Source organism: Panthera tigris, chromosome B1 (genome assembly GCF_018350195.1).
Source record: "Panthera tigris isolate Pti1 chromosome B1, P.tigris_Pti1_mat1.1, whole genome shotgun sequence".
Taxonomy (NCBI): Eukaryota; Metazoa; Chordata; class Mammalia; order Carnivora; family Felidae; genus Panthera; species Panthera tigris.
In genome coordinates, this window is record NC_056663.1 from 5,737,537 (window position 1) to 5,755,327 (window position 17,791).

A 17,791-nucleotide genomic window follows, 5' to 3' on the forward strand; every position below is an offset into this window, starting at 1 on the left:
TTGTAAGTACCCTTCAGAGCTGTATTCATCAGCTTTTCCTACACTGTGTTGCAGTAACAAGCAATCCCCAAATCTCTGTGGCTTAAAATAATAGAAGTATATTTCTCAGTTACATTGCCAGTTTTTCACCAGTGAGTAGCAACTCTGTTCCACATCATTTGATTTCAGGCTGAGGCCCATCTGACAAATGCTACACCATGGAAGAGAGAACAGAGCACAGTAGCTTGCCCAGCTTCTGCATAGAACACACATCCCCCCTCGGTGCAAGTCCAAACCTGAGAGTACTGACTCATCAGTCTACCCCTCCCACCATCTGTAGTTAGCCATGGCAACAAAACTGAGCAGAAATTACCTGTGTTGTTTTGGGGCCCCAGCATTTAATTGTTACTGCAAAAAAGTATGGCACTTCCTTTCCCATTCAAGGTCCTCTACTATTCCATGTTGGATATAGAAACCAAGAAAGAAAGCTAAATCCTATTATAATCACTGGCATTTGTGACTAGGCATAATAAACCAGCCCATCATGACTGATAGAACCAACTTGGAAGCTATCTTGCGAGACAAAATAACGGAGCTAAACCAGCGAGGAGGAGAGTGTGGACTCAAATCCTTGCCATTTGACTTCAGTGGCCAGGTTCATTCCTTTTTGTCATACTCCTTTTATTTGTTAATGGACATAGTCCATTGTGTCATAGTCAACAGAGAGTTGAGCAGGGAGAGGACCAATAAGAAGGCAGCACGGATGGAAAAGCCATGTGAGCTCTGAGGCCCCAGTGTTGGAAGACGTTAGTAACATTAACGGAAACAAAGGAAACCATGAAGCACAAGTGTGAGAGAGGAGATGGAGAGTCCTGTTAACTGCTAAGTGAAAATCGCCAGGGCCTCAAATGAAGAACCTGAAAGACAGAAGTAGAGAGCTACAGAAGGAAGTCACAGGCTGAAGGTAAGTATCAGCAGGTTTTCCACCCCAAAGTAACAGATAACAGCATGGAAATGGATGAGATCGGTGGTGAAGTACAGACAGGAGCCAGATAAGACAAATCAGGAAATGGGGAAAGGCGGCGTCATTCGGGGGTAGAGAACATCCAAACAAGTAGAGGCAACAGGGCACGGAAGAAAAGAATGCAGCAGTCACCAGTAGTGGAGACAAAAAGACCTGAAGACTGGGCAGGGCAGCTGGTGATGAGCCATAATCAAAATAAAACCTGTCATTTCATAGGAGAGGTAAAAAGACACTGTATATATTTACTGATCTTTAGCCTGGTCTTCGAAATCAATCAGAGAAGAGGAAAGATCATAACAGGAAGCCAAAAATGGGCCTAAGGAAACAGTGGACACCATTTAATGCATTCACTCTTGTTATGAGTAAGCCCCACATGGAGTTCTGTGCTCTCAAGCTGTTACCAAGAGAAGGAAACCATATTCACAAGATCATTCATAAGAAAGATAAATCAGCTACTTAGAAACAACATAACTCATCCATTTAAAAATATTAATTCTTGGGGTGCCTGGGTGGCTCAGTCAGTTAAGCATCCAACTCTTGATTTGGGCTCAGGTCATGATCTCACAGTTCATGGGTTTGAGCTCTGCATCTGGCCCTGCACTGACAGTGCGGAGCCTGCTTGGGATTCTCTCCCCCTCCCTCTCTCTGTTCCTCCTCTGCTCACGCTCTATCTCCCAAAAATAAATAAACAAACATTAAAAAAAACAGTAAAACCTTGGTTTGCAAGCATAATTCATTCTGGAAACATGCTTACAATCCAAAGTACTTATGGATCAAAGGGAATTTCTAGAACCATTGGCTCAGTTGTGATCACGTGATGTTCGGCATCACGTACTACTCATATTGCAAGATATCGCTCATTTATCAAGTTAGAATTTATTAGAAATGTTTCCTCGTCTTGCAGAGCACTGACTGCAATCCAAGGTTTTATTGTGTATATAAAAATATATATTGTATATATATTGTATATATATAAATATAGCAATTATTTCCTGAGTCTTCTTTTACAAATTGCTGTGTGTGGTCATAATCACCACAACGTGGTTAGAAAAAACATAATCCTCACCCTAGCTATCAACCCTCGACATAAACTTGTAGCATCCCATGAAAGAGAACAACACAAAACAATGATTTGAGTAGGTAGCTGAGAACATTTTTTTTGCCTTTCTTTTTTTGGATTTTGTTCATTTGCTAGCTTATTTTATTTTAGGATAAGGAAGAGAAATGCATTTGCAGGGAGAGAAGGAGTAAGAGAGAGAGAGAGAGAGAGAGAGAGAGAGAGAGAGAGAGAGACAAGGAAGGACAGGCAGGGCGAGATGGAAGACTGACCGCTAGATCAGGACCCCAGTGAGTTAGAGGAAGATGGCATTAGGAGCCACTATGAAAAATGGAGGGACCTCTCGTAGAACAAGAGGGTTACTCATTGCCTCACACCAAAGGGGAAATGAGTGTGTGGTCAAATATCCCAAGCCATGTTTAGATACAGGGGGAAAGTTGTAGCAGATCAAATCCAACGAGTTGAATTTCTCAATAAACTATTTACCCAATACGTGTAGGTACCTCTTTATGACATAATTGGTTCTTTTTCCTTACACACGTCTTATCCTGGCAACTGAAATACAAAATAAAATTACAACAGAGATATGAGAATACCTTTGGGCGGTGGGATTTGATAATGTTCTGTGAGTGGCTAATTTTACGTAGCCCACCTAGGCTTTCCCAGCCCACAAACTGCGATCGTTTCTGATTTCTCATGATTTGCTTCTGGAGTTTCTCCCTCTTGTGTCACCCTATCTCAGAACAACAGACAAATGTAAATGGGTTCCAAAATAAGTGAAAAAATAATGTCATTGATCTCCCAGCACCCCAGAGGTTGGCGTTTCTTTCTGCACCATAAACACAGTGAACCATGTAATTCGGGGCCAGGGGGGTGGGGGGGGGGTGGGGTTGGATGTGCCATTGTGATTATTACAGCAGCTGAAAGCCCGGATTCCCAAAATAGGCCATGTTCTTTTTCAAGCAGGTGCTACCTTGAACCTAGCAAGCCCGTGCTCTCATGCAGATAGTGTAACTGAAATGTAACAGTGCCAACTTGCCTTCAGTGTGTCCTTTTAACGTGTTTTGGAGAAGCAAGCGCAACCTCACACAGAAAGGGGAGAGGCGGCCCTAGGAAGCTGCTCAAAGCTACTTATTAAAGGAAGCGGCAGAGATAATTAAAAGTAATTTTGCCAAACTCCAAAAGGGCATGGAACAAAGCACGAAGGTACAGGAGCAAATCACATTCTGCTCTTAGCAGAAACCCAGTCATGCAGCTATTTCCAGAGAGTGCGTGAGTTCTCCAGATGGATCCAGGTACAGCTACCGTCCTTTTTATACATAAATAATGATTCTAGCGAGTCCGTGCGGAAAGAGGTCTTGAAGATGTATGCCAAATGTGAAAAGGAAAACTCAGAAGAATCTGACTGATGCCCAAATAGATATTTTTGTTAGCTGTCACATCCCATTCATGGGTATTGACCATGAGGTGTGGGTACACATCAAAATCAAAGGAAGGATGGAAAGCATCACCCAATAACCAACGTAACACAGTTACTCAATCCTGCCTTTTCACCTCCTTGAATCACCCACATCCCTTCCGTCCACACTCATTCATGCACCAAACAGGCATCTACTGAAGAGCCAGCTGCCACAGGAAGTGTCACGGGGCCCTGGTAGGAGGGGCACGGGGCCGTAAAAGGAGGAATTCTAGGACAAAGAAAGCCATCAACTGGATTTATACTTTAAATCTGAAAACGGGTTCTATTTTCTTCCTCATGCTAACCAAGCTCAAGGCCTGGAGGGACTCCCCCCAAGACCTTAATCACTGCACACACGTCTGAACACACGGGTGGTGGTTTTACTCTTGGAAACTTTCTAATATGGTACCTAGCCCAAGTTCCACGAATATCCCACTTCCCATGCTAGATTTACTCCCTCCCAGAAAGCCAAAGGACGCTTGTGCATATTTTCCTGTCTCCATTTCTCCTTCAGGACTGGGCCCGTTAGGTCTGCTGTAGAAGAATCTATGCACCAGAGGGCTTACGAGCCCTGGTTCCCACAGTTTCTGGAGGCTGGGAAGCCCGAGATCAAGGCACCTGCAGATTCGGTGTCTGGTGAGGGCTCCCTTCCTGGTTCTCGCTGTGTCCTCACCTGCAGGAAGGGCAGACGCCTCTGGGGTCTCTTGAATAAGGAAGCCAAAAGCACTTATCAGGCCTTCCCCCATGGGACCTGCCTCCTAACACCACCACCTCGGGGGCTAAGATGTCAACACATGCGTGCCCAGGGGACCCAAACATTCGGTCCATAGTGAGTAGCCTCTGTACAAACCACATGTGGTAACTAGGTTTACCATCAACTAGTGAACTGAAGTGGTAAAGAGAGAGCTCTGATTTATCCTTGAGTGAGCAAGCTCTCAGCGTGTGTTCAGCCCTGTCTTCATTTCTGAAGCCTCAGGGAAGAACATTCAGAGCCAAGTCGGGGTAGGAACGATGGGCACTGTTTCTGACCGTGGCACGTGCCACACTACAGATGTCCCAGGTATCGTCTCCCCAGGAAACACATGGGTTGCTGCTTCCTATGCCCATGGGCTCCCATCCACTTTGCTTTCTCTCCCACAGGAAGTGCAACCCGTGATGCCAGAGCAGGTAATCTGAGATAAACAAAATCAGAGCATCAGAATAGCCTAGAAGGCTGTTAGACACCCTTTAATACAAAGCTGCCCCAAGTTAAATTGAGCTTGGGGAAGCCCAGAGAAGGGAAATTCTGCATCGTGTGTTTACACATCTAAATTCCAGCTAACTGGTAACTAAAGCTTAGTTCTCCTGAAGATCAGTTAAGGGCTCATCCACTCCCTGCCTGGCAGAAAACGGACACCCAGATGCTGTTATCCAACCAAGTCCACATCACCCAGAACCGAGCCGTCCCTTCTAGGGTTTGCAGAAGGATGAACACATGAGAAAATAAGACAAAATACATAAACAAAACACTGCTGCTCCTGGCAAACTGATGAGTTGTGAAATTCCATAAATACCCCCCCAGTAAGTTGTCTTTGTCTCATGGGACATTTTACTCCCTTATTTCAGTCTCGAAAATAATCATGCTCATGCTGTGAGTGCTTCTCTGGGACCTTTCATTCATTCGCATCGTAACCATTTACCTGTCCGCACATTCTGAGATCTGACCCCATCCCACGAGAAGCGAGTCAGGACACAGATGCACAGAGGAAATGTGCCCTGTTGCACATTTGGTCCTGGGAGCTGTTCTCAAAGGAAGAGGCAAAAACTTGAAGTGCGCTCAAAGGTTAAGTTTTCAATACAAACTGTCATAGGAACCAAGCCCTCACATCTAAGGTATAGAAGCAGGAGGGAACTGGAATACTCATGCCTGAGTAATGAGAATATTGCTCCTACAGGCAGACTGTGGGAGATAAGCGCTCAAAATATGCCCTCCAACCTCCATGGTTGGGGGGGTCACTTCCCTGCCCCCTGGTTGCTCAGCTCAGGCATGTGACTTGCTCGTGCCTATGGGATGGGAGCAGATGCAACACAGCAAAAACTCGCGATGTGCGTCAGGGCTGGGTTGCTCTTGGGTGCTCTGCGGTCACAGCAAGAACCTCCAAGTGTTCCCCCTGCCTCTTCGGCCAAGGTCAATTCTGTGGAGCCGGCAGGAGCCAAACCTACTGCAATAGATCCAGCCACACTTACACGTGGAGGTGGGGCCACCCCGCTGACGGCAGCCTGAAGGCACCAATGGGCAGTGACACTCACGACAGCAACAATGGCCTGACCCACAGACCTATCAGAAAGGGAAGTCGTAAATAGGCTCGTATTCGATAAGCACAGAATTAGAACAGGCAAGAGAAACTTTGCAAACTCTGCACTGCATGACTTAAATAAAGCTTCCTGATGCACCTGACAGCAGAAACGGCCTTACAGGGGACAGGACACTATTTGCAGTAACAGGGCTTACATTCCCGGTCCCCAACACAGCGCTCCGGGGACTCCCATGTTTTACATCAGCAAGTCTTACTTTTTCCCTAGGATTCCATGGCAGGCTCACCTCTCTCTGATGAGTGACCAGATCTTTACACACGTTCAGAAAAGGTCATGGATGAGAAAGGTCCGCGCAGATACAAGGACCACTCTGTTTCCTTCAGGTGATTATACGTTTTGGAAGGTCCAATCTTATTTTCAAATACAGAGATGATTTATTAAAGACCCCAAACACCGACAGCATCATTGATAATCTTTTTCTTTGTATTGATGGAGAGGAGAGTTTAGTGATTAACTGACTTAGAATCGTAACATTAGTCAAGAGTGGATCTAAGACTTCCAGATTAGTAGGAATTCCAACGGTCTTTCACATGGAGTGTGTTAAAAGTTCTGAAAATTCTTGTTATAACCTTCAGCCCATGTGAAATCAGGAAAAAGCAATTGTATCATTTAAACCAGTATCTCCAAGGCAAAGGACACCTTGGAATAATAATAGAGAAGGACTTTTTTATGGATTGGGTGTGTGTGTTGACCCAAAACCCTTCCTTGCTCCCACAAACAATAATGCTGCTCTCAGCCACAACCCAAAGTACACAAATCATTACACTTTATGAAACAGGAAATGTCTAGATCCAGCAGTGACTTGGCATCAGACTATCAAATTAAATTTTGGAATATAATTACGTAGCTTAATGCTTTGAAAGGGCATTTGCAATTGGCATTTTGATGGATACATCGGGTAAACGCCAACACGGGTCTGGGTTGGAATAAAGCCTGCTTAGGTAGGGCCACCGATGGGGCTGAACATGTGCTCCTGGGTCCTCACCACCATTCCATCACTAGGGTGGTTTGTGACCTTGCCTATTACTTCTCAGAGTTTGAGTCTTCGTACGTGTGAAATAGGCAGACAGATTGGAGTATTCCTTAGCTCTTTTAGTTCGGACATTCTTAGATTTCTTATTTGAGGGATAAGATTCAGCAAATATTCATCTTATGGTCTCCCTTGGACCAAATGAACTATTTTGTGCCTGCGTATGGGATTTGTGCATTTAATACTCTAAACCACCCCACGAAGTTGCTAGTATCTTAATTCTATCAAGGCAGAAATGGGAGCTCTAACAAAACATTAGTATCAAAACAAGGATGCGCTAAAACTCAAATTCAGAGTCAAAGATCAGGACTCTTTCTACTAACCAGCACCACACACGCATACACACACACATACATACACACACACACAGGTAGTATTTTAGAAGGTGGAAAACGAGGGGAGGGACCATGACTGACAACACAGAGAGGGAAAATACAACAGTGAGGACAGGACCCACATTCCAGAATTTGACATTTCTAACCCAAAATAAATTCCACCTGTGTAAGAAAACGAATTGTTCTCTCCTTGTCATGTGCTATCACATTTATTTTTATTTTTTATTTTTGAGAGAGAGAGAGTGTACACATGAGTGGGGGGGCAGTGAGAGAGGGGGACAGAGGATCCAAAGTGGGGTCTGCACTGATAGCAAAGAACCCAATATGGGGCTCAAACTCATGAACCATGAGATCATGACCTGAAGTTGGACACTCAACCTACTCAGCCACCCAGGTATCCCCCATCTATCATATTTTATATTACATAAAACAAGTACAGGAGAGTTACCCCAAAAAAAATCCCACTGAAGAAAATATAGCTTTTCTATTAAATAGTAAGCCAAATGGTTTTTTCCTTCAGACATGAATTAGGATTGAAAACATAAAAATAAGAAAAATTCACTCCATCCAAACACAAATAATATTACGACAAATTCATCCCTAACAATTTCTAGAATATAGATAATATTTATTTTAGTGTTTGGTCATAAAAGATGGACTTAGCAGGGTGCCTGGGTGTCTCAGTTGGCTGTGTCCAACTCCGGCTCAGCTCATGATCTTGGGGTTTGTGAGTTCGAGCCCCACATTGGGGTCTGTGCTGACAGCTTGGAGCCTGGAGCCTGCTTCAGATTCTGTGTCTCCCTCTCTGCCCCTTCCCCGCTCACGTTCTGTCCTTCTGTGTCTCTCTCTCAAAAATAAATATTTAAAAAAAATAAAAAAGATGGACTGAGGATTCAATTCAAGTTGCTGCATTACATCTTTCCAAATTAACTGTTAGCACTGTATGTAAAACCCAAACCCTAATGGAAATAATTTAAGGAAGCCATGAAGAAAAGATGTCAGAATTAAAATGCACTGATGTATATAAAATGACCATAGTAAGTATCACCTCACTAAATTTCATAACTCACGAAAGGAAAAATATTCCTTTGTTTAGTGCAAATAAGTAGTTCATTTATTTATTGGTTGTTTTGTTTTTGTTCAAACTGTATCCAGTTTTTTTTTAATTTTTTAATTTTTTTTAGTTTATTTTTTGAGAGTGAGAGACTCTCAAAAAATGTGAGTGGGGGAGGGCCAGAGAGAGAGGGAGACACAGAATCCAAAGCAGGCTCCAGGCTCCGAGCTGTCAGCACAGAGCCCGATGCACAGAGTGAACCCACAAACTGTGAGATCATGACCTGAGCCGAAGTCTGACATTTAACCCATGAACCACCCAGGTGCCCCTGTATCCAGCTTTATTATCCAGATAGTTTTCATAAACAATCATAGTATTTCAGGCAGGACATGGCCGGGCAGTCGTTAACAGTATACAACAATTTTTAAACTTCCTTCTTCAGTGGACTACCAAAATCAAGGCCAATGAAGTCTTCATTTGATGCTCTCAACAGGGAAAGTTTAGAGTGAGGGTCGACGCTTGACATTTAGCATTTTGTTATTAAAAGTTATTAAACTTTACACAAGCCAACCCTTTCGGGAAATGAAGTGAAAATGGCAGAATTATGCACCTGAAGATCCACAAGCTACAAAAGGAATTCTTTTGAGAGATGTCATCTCAATGGCAACACTGTAAAGTCCAGATCACCCGCCACACTGAGAATCTTTTCTTGGGGTCAAGTTCCAACAGGGATGTGGGTTTAAGGGAGTCAAGTCTATGTGGAAAGCACAGGGAGAAGAGGACATAAAGAATGAATTTTAGCTTTCCCACACCACAAGGCATTTGTGCCAAGGTGACTAATGTGTGTTTACGTCAAGGAATCCCTCCTCCTGGGAACCAAGAGGAAGCTCCTCAAACCTAGAAAGGAATGGTGTTTTGCCCCATTGTATCAATTTTGCTTTGGAGATATTCTGTTAGCGACATATGCCCTTTCCCTCAAAACAACAATAAAGTGTTCTGTGTGCTAACAACATAGCTTAAAAAAAAAGTAAATCAAAAGTATGCATTTTTATAAAAGTTGATCAAAAATAGTATTTCAAACAGTGCAGTCACCAGGAGTACAAAGTTATCCAAAATGCCCACGTTTCACTTGGCATCCCCAGCACCTTCAGCTTTCTGTGCCCTGTCTGTTTGGGCAACTCCATATTCTGCAGGGTTATTCCCATCCTTGCCACAATCAGCTGTCCCCTTTTCCCCTTTGGGTACCAGGTCTCCCTTCTTTGCAGGGGCCTTCTTAGGTCTGGGCTCTGGCTTTCCAGGAGGTTTAGCAGATAGCCTTGCAGACTTCTGTGATCATCCTTCACCTTGGCTTTATCTCCTTCAGAATCCCCTGCTGCCTTTCTCTTGGGCATCATGGTCAGCGGGGGGGGCGGGGGGGGGGGTAGGCACTGGACGCAGGGGGCAACAGCACGTGGGCTTTGGCCAGTCCCAGGGGGTGTTCTCCCTTCCTCTTCCAGCTCATTTATTTTTTAAAGGAGCAGTTGAGAGAAAAAAAAAATCAGGTGGAAGATTTCTCTTTCTTCCACCTTATTTTAACAGATGCTGCCCAGGAAAATAAACAAGGAAGAGAAAAGCTTCTCTGGCTTCCACTGCTGCCTCTGAGGACCAACCCCCCAGGGGTCCCTTCTCATGTTCCATATCAAAGCCCTTGTTGGAAAATTAGAGTAGATACTGAATTGAATAGTACACTGAAACACAGATTTAAGATGTTCCAAATAAAAACAACTTGTTTATATCATATAGAGAATGTGTTTTACATACTTTTAGACTTTAGGGAAAATAACTAGCTTTCAGAAGACGTGTTTGTTCACACATAACACATTTATCAGCTAGTGTTAAATTGAATATAATTCTGCAAAACCAAAATTAATTCTTGCACTACACAGACAACCCCTGCTCAAGTTATACCCGTATATATGTACAGAATAGGAAGATGATTCATTAGGACTGTCCAATGAATGCAGATTTTGTAAGTTTGTGTTTTATATACTTCATCATGAATAAGTTCACACATTAAAAGCAAATGACTTGGCACCATGGAGAGGATGGCAGTTTGAGTTTCTCAAATGCATGTATGAATTATCTCAGGGGTTCAAAGACATGTGGTAGGGGGAGAGAGAGAGAAATTCAGGACATTCATATTGTGCATCTTTCTGGAGCACCAGCCTTTCTGAGAGGTGGGGTAAATTAGCAAGAATACTTTCTCCTGCAGGAATCTGAAAGCCTGAACTCACTCTTAGGAACATTTCATCACCTCACAAGGCAGCAGGTCCCCAAGGCAGGTGGCTCCAAGCTTGGTTAACCCAGAGACTCGATGATACCATGTCAAATCCCTCCATTCTGTATAATTTTCCTTGATCATTTTCCCAATAGGGGCTTTCTCCTCTGGCTGGCTCTCCAGGACTTATGAAATAACGACCACAGCCCCAGATATCATATCCAGAGACAAAAAAATGCCAAGAAAAGAAGAGTAAGGCACCATCTATCTTTTAAGAACAAGAAAATGTTTTTCAGTACCACCCCTCCAAGTAACATGGGCACTCCCAACTATAGGGCGGGCAATCACGATGGGATTCCCATGATCCACGTTGATGAATCAGTGCCGACCCTCATGCTGAAGACAGAATTACCTTTCCTGTGTATGTGGAAAGATACTACAGGGAAGAAGGAAGAGGAAATGGACATTGAGTGAGTAACCTACTGTCCCTCAAGTGTGTGTGTGTGTGTGTGTGTGTGTGTGTGTGTGTGTGTGTGTGTGTGGATATGTTAGGAAGAAAATTTCAAAATTCACATACATTTTAAGAACAAACAGAAGGCTTAAAAGAACATTTGTGCATACTTATGCATGATGGGCTTGCTCTGAGTCAGGCTCCATACCTCCCCAGGAGACACTTGATGAGTTCTCTACTGTTAGGGATAAATCACTGGAAAAGAGAGTAAAGAAGCCCCATCTTGTACATTTGAGACTGGTCCCCTTATAGTCTGCTCTCTGACACCGCTAAAAGAGACACACATTTAACCACAAATTACAAACAAAGAATTGCAACTATATGTCTCTCTCGGTCCATTTGGGCTGCTGGGATAAAATGTCACAGTCTTGGTGACTTTATTAACAATGGAAATTTATTAATTTCTCATGGTTCTGGAGTCTGGGAAGTCTAGGACCATAGTGTTCCCAGAGTCAGGGTCTGGTGAGAGTTTTCTGGCTCATAAGTGGTACCTTCTCACTGTATCCTCACATGGTAGAAGGGGGCTCTCTGGGGTGTCTTTCCAAAGGGCACTAATCAGGAGGGCTCCACCTTTAATGACATGGTCCTCTTCTAAAACCACTCACCCCTAACACCATCACATAAGGCATTAGGATTTCAACATATGGCTTTGGGAGCACACATAGCATAACTATCAGTCCACAGTCCTGTCCTACTCCTAAATCTCTCTCACTCATCTGTCATAACAGTCCCTGAAATACATTAGGGGACAAGGTTTCTATTTCCCAAATCTAATTTACTTTCCCTGACTCCAAACCAACCCACTCAGCCAAGTTTGCTATGCTGTAGCCATACTCACTTTTTTTTTCTTCAATAGATAGACCATGCTCTTTTGTGCCTCTCTGCTTTTCCACACTGACCCTTACCCCCTTGGAAGGGCACACGATTTCTTCTCTACCTGGAAAGCACTTGTCCATTTTCTTCAAAATGGTGGCATGTGTTTTGCTGCTGTCCGGCATCCACGTTATCCCAAAGCACTGACCCCCATGAAAGAATTGTCCCCTCCCTCCATCTGGTCCTGTTGGCAACACAGAGTAAGGCCTGTCCCAGATGTGGAAGCCAAGAGGGCCAGGCCTCCTCTGAGTCCCGGCACAGCAGAACAGGGCACACAACAGACCTGGTTTCTGGATACTTAGGATCTTCAGGGGAAATGCAAAGTGGAAACGGTCAAGGGTCATTTCTCAGCAGAACTTTACCACCAGCTGCACTGATGGGAACTCTCCAGGCAGGTGCTTCAGGCTGTAAGATGCTTCATGCACTTGTCTCCAGAAAACACTCTTGGTGTCTGCCCTTTGCCCCAGTTCTGGTTCAGGCTTGCTTCTGTTTCTTGCACCAAGAACCCTGAGTACAAAGAAATGCTAGGTCCACTCTTCCCTCTCCTCTAAAGCCTCCACACCAAGAGCAGTAGTCACTTCTTTTTCACTATTCCTTAATGTATTATATGTATTCCACTCATAACATTATCCCTTCAATTTTAGGAAAATGTGAGATGCTTGAAGAATGAAAATATATATTACTAATACACCTACCAAGAGACTTACATGGTGGAAAAAGCACAGCCTCCAGGATCAGAAAAATTGGATTCACTGACTGGCTCTCTCCTCTTCTGGTAGCATAATCTTGTATGAATTGACCTCTCTGGTACTCAGTATTCAAATCTTAAAATGGAATAATAATGGAAGTCTTGCTTTATAAAGATTAAATTACACGACATGTATGCAATGTGTGGGAGTCAGAAAGTGTTTCTGGAATGATTGCATATAAAAATATAGTCAGATATTGAAGAGGAAACCCGCCAGTGTTTCGGGTCTAAGCACAAACACTCACATTATCAATATGTACCAGCTGGTATACGTATGGCTTTTCAGTCTCCAAAGCGTTTTCACTTACATGGTTTCATCTCATGCCAAAGTATGCAAGATGTCCGTTTTACAAATGAGGAAATGAGGTTTAGAGAAGTTAAATGTCTCAGCCAAAGCACAAGTGTCCCAATTAAAAAAAAAAAAGAATTGAGAATCAAACTTTCTGTTGCCTTGTCCAGCTATTAAAATGTATGCAACAGCAAGTTTTTTTTTTCTCAAACTAGAATACGAAGTCTTTGAAAGTAGAGGTCATTTATGTTTGTATGTCGCCAGCAGATAGAAAATGCTCAATAGTATTCAGTAAGTGAGTAAATAAAATGAAATTTTAACAAGGAAATGAAGTAAGATTTCAATATGGTGACTAAAGGCCCGAGCTCCAGTACCAGGACAGGTGGGGTCCTGTCCCAACTTCATCTCCTACTACCCATACAACCTTGGCCAAATCACCCAGCCTAATTTGTACTTTGTTTTGTCCTTGGGACAGTGGAAATAGTAACCACACAGATTTTGGAAGAGGAATAAGAATTCATGGCTAAATACCGTTGGCACTTAGAACGGAGTCTGGGATGGAAAAGACGCTCAGTAGAAGAGGGCTATCACTCTACTACTGCTGTTCTTATCATCGTCATCATGACCGGGTGATATACTGTCTTAGTCAGCTTGGACCACCATAACGCAATACCATTAACTGGGTAACAAACAACAGAAATGGATTTCTCCTAATCTAGCACCTGCAAGTCTGAGATCCAGGCTCCAGCATTACCAGATACTGGTAAGGGCCCTCTTTTCAGGCTTGCACATGGCAGCCTTCTTGCTGTGTCCTCACACAGCAGAAAGAGGGGGAGAGAGAGAGTGTGTGAGAGCATAAGCTCTCTGATGTCTCTTTTTATAAGGGTACTAATTCCCTCATGCAACTGCACTCTCATGACCTCATCTAAACCTAACCACATCCCAAAGGCCCCATCTCCAAACACCATCCTATTGGGAGTTAGGACTTCAACATAGGAATTTTGAGAGACCCAAACATTCAACCTATAACACGTAGCAGTAGGCGTCCAGAAAAAAAGCAAAGTCTCCAAGTCTAGCCAGCCAGGAGGGACCTAGCAAATAGGTCAGGAGTAGAAGAGGTTAATCCTGGGGAATGTCCCCAAGAGCCAGGAAAGGTATATGGTAGATGCAGTATATTCAAACAACCAGTCTGGAGCCTATAAGACCACATTATTAACAAAGGCATCTCAAGCTCAAGAAGCCGGAAAATGCCATCTGCACTACTCTTTAATGAGCACCTTTATACATATCCTGTTATATGTACCACTTAGTACATACGATCACCAGGACTCCCAGGGCACAGGACATTCAGGGACCCACCAAGGAAGCAGGGATTGTGTCATAGTCTCTTTGGTTGATTTATCAGCTTTCTTCTCTGACCCCAGGGACAACCGTACAACCTTCAAGAACACGGAAGCCATTTGGCAAGAGAACAGGTTTGCTCTCTGCCAATTTCTTCACTACAAATAAAGCTAACGTCCATGTTCCATGCTCCTCTGCCTGGTGGCCTCGGGGCACAGCACAGCTTATAGTCATTCCACATCAGACCACAAAGTCTGGGTTTCGCTTACAAAGGAGGCAAAGATCTTCATGGTTGATTCGCGGTAAGCATTTGTCATCGTCCCAGCTTATTATGGAGGCGGGGGGTGGGGGTGGGGAGAAGCCTACCCATCGACAAGCAGACCAAGATAATTTTTTTCATGCTGGCACCATAATCCAAAGAGAATACCTCCAGGCCATCTTCGATGATATTCCAAAACTTCCTGCAAATGATCAAAGACACAGACTATTGGCTTAGAATGGGAGCTGGGGCTGACAAACACCACCCACTACAACCTCTGCCAGCCTCGTGAATCAGCAAATGTGCTCAGAGGAGACAAGTGAAGTATTTTGCAAAAAAAGAAAAAACCCTTCAAACAAATGATTATTTTACTGCTCACCTTCCCGATTTAGCCATACAGTGGCTTGCATGGGAAAGGTTTGTCATCACTTTTCTTGATGGACGGTACTTTGTATATAAATTTGGGATCAGAGAAGATTTGGCCTTGTCAAACTCAAATGGAACTCAAGAGGAAAAATAATGGAAGACTAAAAACCTATCCCGAGGGAATAAGGATGCTATGACCCGCCCAAGAAGGAAAGGAAGAAATCTCTGAAGCCTTTCCATGGTACTCTCAGGGCAGAACTAGTGAATTTCATCCTCTGAAACTGAATAATCGAGTTGTCTGCTCACTAAAATGCCCCAGCAAGATACAACTTCCAGCTACCTTAGTTTTGAGGGAAATTCCTAACATAGAGGTGTTAGTCGTCTCCAGATTGATTTTATTTTGCTCTTAATCCAATCATCTTATGCTTGGATCTACTGTACATTCATGAACCTAAGACTCCAAATGCAAATTTTAAGTACAAATTAGGAGTGCAAACTTCCATTACACTCAACGGGTTTCCCATTCTTAATATGTTTTGGTTCATCTTGCTAAATTTTCTTCCGTTTCTGTATTTCCCACGTCTTTTATTTAGAGTAGGGGTAAACATCACCCAAATGAAAGAGACATCTTTCTGTAAATACAAGCAGTAGCCAAGAAAAAAAGTTTAACATACACAAAATAAGAATGCTATGCAGATGTTAAAGCCTCATGATTCTCTTACCATGTGCTTGACATCAATAAATGTCAAATCATTTACATAGCCTGCTGCATTCCTCCAATGACATTAAAATGTCCAGAACAGGTACTGGTCATAATACGAGTAGAACAAGAGATGGAAATTTAGTAGTTCTCCATTTGCACATGGGAAGGAAGAAACAGAATACAGGAGGGGAGTCCTTAAGTATGTTGAAGGATCGTGACATAAATGATTTACGCAGGAGAAACACAAGAGAACAGAGCGCCCACTCTTTCTTCTGAGAAAGCGTTGTTACCCACCAGCGAGTCTGAGATCTCATTTATGGGTCACACAGAGAAGCAAGAGAGAGCACTGCCAACACTACACCTATGACCCAACTAATTCCTTCTCCCCTTTCTCCCTCACTTGTGTCAATGCTTCCAGAAAATGAAAATGCATCACGGAAGATAATTGCTTCCATTTTGCTGCTATCAATGAACAGACGTTAGGCATCTTTATAGAATGCCAACTAGGTGACACAACCCACAGCAGGTGTAGGGCATGCAGACAAAACCATGGAGAGTTTCTTTATTGAAGATTTTAGTAGCTCAGCATTTAGGAGTAGCAAAACAAGTAAGCCGATAACGACAACCCAATATAGTCACTATCAGGGCCTTTTGTTCCAAAAGAATAAGTAATTGCCAGGTTGAATTATCAGTCCTAACTTCACTCCTCTAAAATGATTTTGCATTCACATCTTTCCCTCAGGGCAAGGAGGATTTACACCCCAGCCTGTGGTTTTGGGTCTTGCCGTGTCATGGGCTGTGGCTGAGGAGATACCACCCATATAGTAGGAACCGAGATTTTGACTGTTTGCGAGGTGGGGCTGGCCCTCTTGCACTCCTGCCGCTGTCCTGAGAAGAATGACGTCGAGGACGTTGCTGCCTCCTTAATCCAGGCTGACGAACAAGACCCTGAGAAGGACAGGTCTGGGCCAGAGCAGGAGTCACACCTGGGACGGCTGTCACAGACCCTCCAGTCACCTCCAGAGAAACGCGGTCTCAGGTGGAGTCGCCCCAGGTGATATTACTGTCTTATGTCGCTGAGACTTTGTGAGTATTATGTGACACATCAACGTGACTGGTGTAGAAACTGGTACCAGAAGTGGGGGGTATTGCTGCAACCAAAACCTGAAATACGTAGCACTGCCTTTGGGCCTGAGTGGGCAATGGGAGTGAAGGGACCGTCCTCAAGAACTGGACAATGCTAACTTCCCATCAGGTGGTGGAGAAAAAAATTGGGAGAACTGCCAATGTTGCTAAGTGCAAAATGAAAGACAGAGTTCACGAATCTGTGGCACTGGAGGAAGTTCCACGGGAGCATGTTTTATGTGAGAGCCAGCTGTTGTTAGTTACCTTGGAGAAGTTACCACCAGAGTATGACCATCTCAGAAAAGAACAAATCATCTTGCTGGCAAATTTAGAAAGCAAGTGGAAAACCCATACATTCCCAAACTTTCAAGGCTGGAAAAGGAAATTGTTTCTTACCATACCAAAACTGTGATCATGGAAATGTCACCTCGGGATAAAGACCAAATGAGGAGACTGGTCATCACCCCACGCCGTCAGAACGTCGAAAAGACACGAGCACTGCCTCGTGAGTACGTCACCACGGCAACAGGGCTCAGTGAGCATCACAGAATAGCCTTAGAGAAACAAAGCTGGGGCTGCAATCAATTGCCACAAGGAAGCATCAGAAAGAGCACACTCTTCTGTCTTGTGGTCATTCTTGTCACCATATTATTACCTGTCTAATATACATGCATGTACGTATACAGTGTAAGTGTAGATGCTGACATAGAATACTTTCATTTCCCCCTTATGTTTATGATGCTGTTGGGAAAATACACAATAACCTACAATACTATTTACAGTTTTCTTACACATATTTAAATGTCTACATTATACTTGCTGGTTTTGATATCAAATAATTACAGGGATATTTTATAGTAGACACATTCAATCTTATATTTCTCAGTGGATGTAATCCACTCTAACAACTGGCATGTAGTCATATTTATGTCATTGGAACAGACTGAGGTTGACACTATTTATTCATTTTCCTTGACTTGAGAACCATAGGATTGTGTCTTCTTCTTCTCTTTATGGTGGGCACCC

The 17,791-nt window shown here is 43.5% G+C and overlaps 1 long non-coding RNA gene and 1 pseudogene across 1 annotated transcript; one reads left to right on the forward strand and one right to left on the reverse strand.

Moving 5' to 3' along the window:
* The first annotated feature begins 783 nt into the window (after window positions 1-783).
* Window positions 784-12,728, forward strand: LOC122237598. Its single transcript, XR_006216173.1, has 3 exons — window positions 784-943; window positions 10,706-11,020; window positions 12,579-12,728. It is a non-coding gene; the product is annotated as an uncharacterized LOC122237598 (long non-coding RNA).
* LOC102955820 lies at window positions 9,419-9,684 on the reverse strand (annotated as a pseudogene).
* Window positions 12,729-17,791: the final 5,063 nt, after the last annotated feature.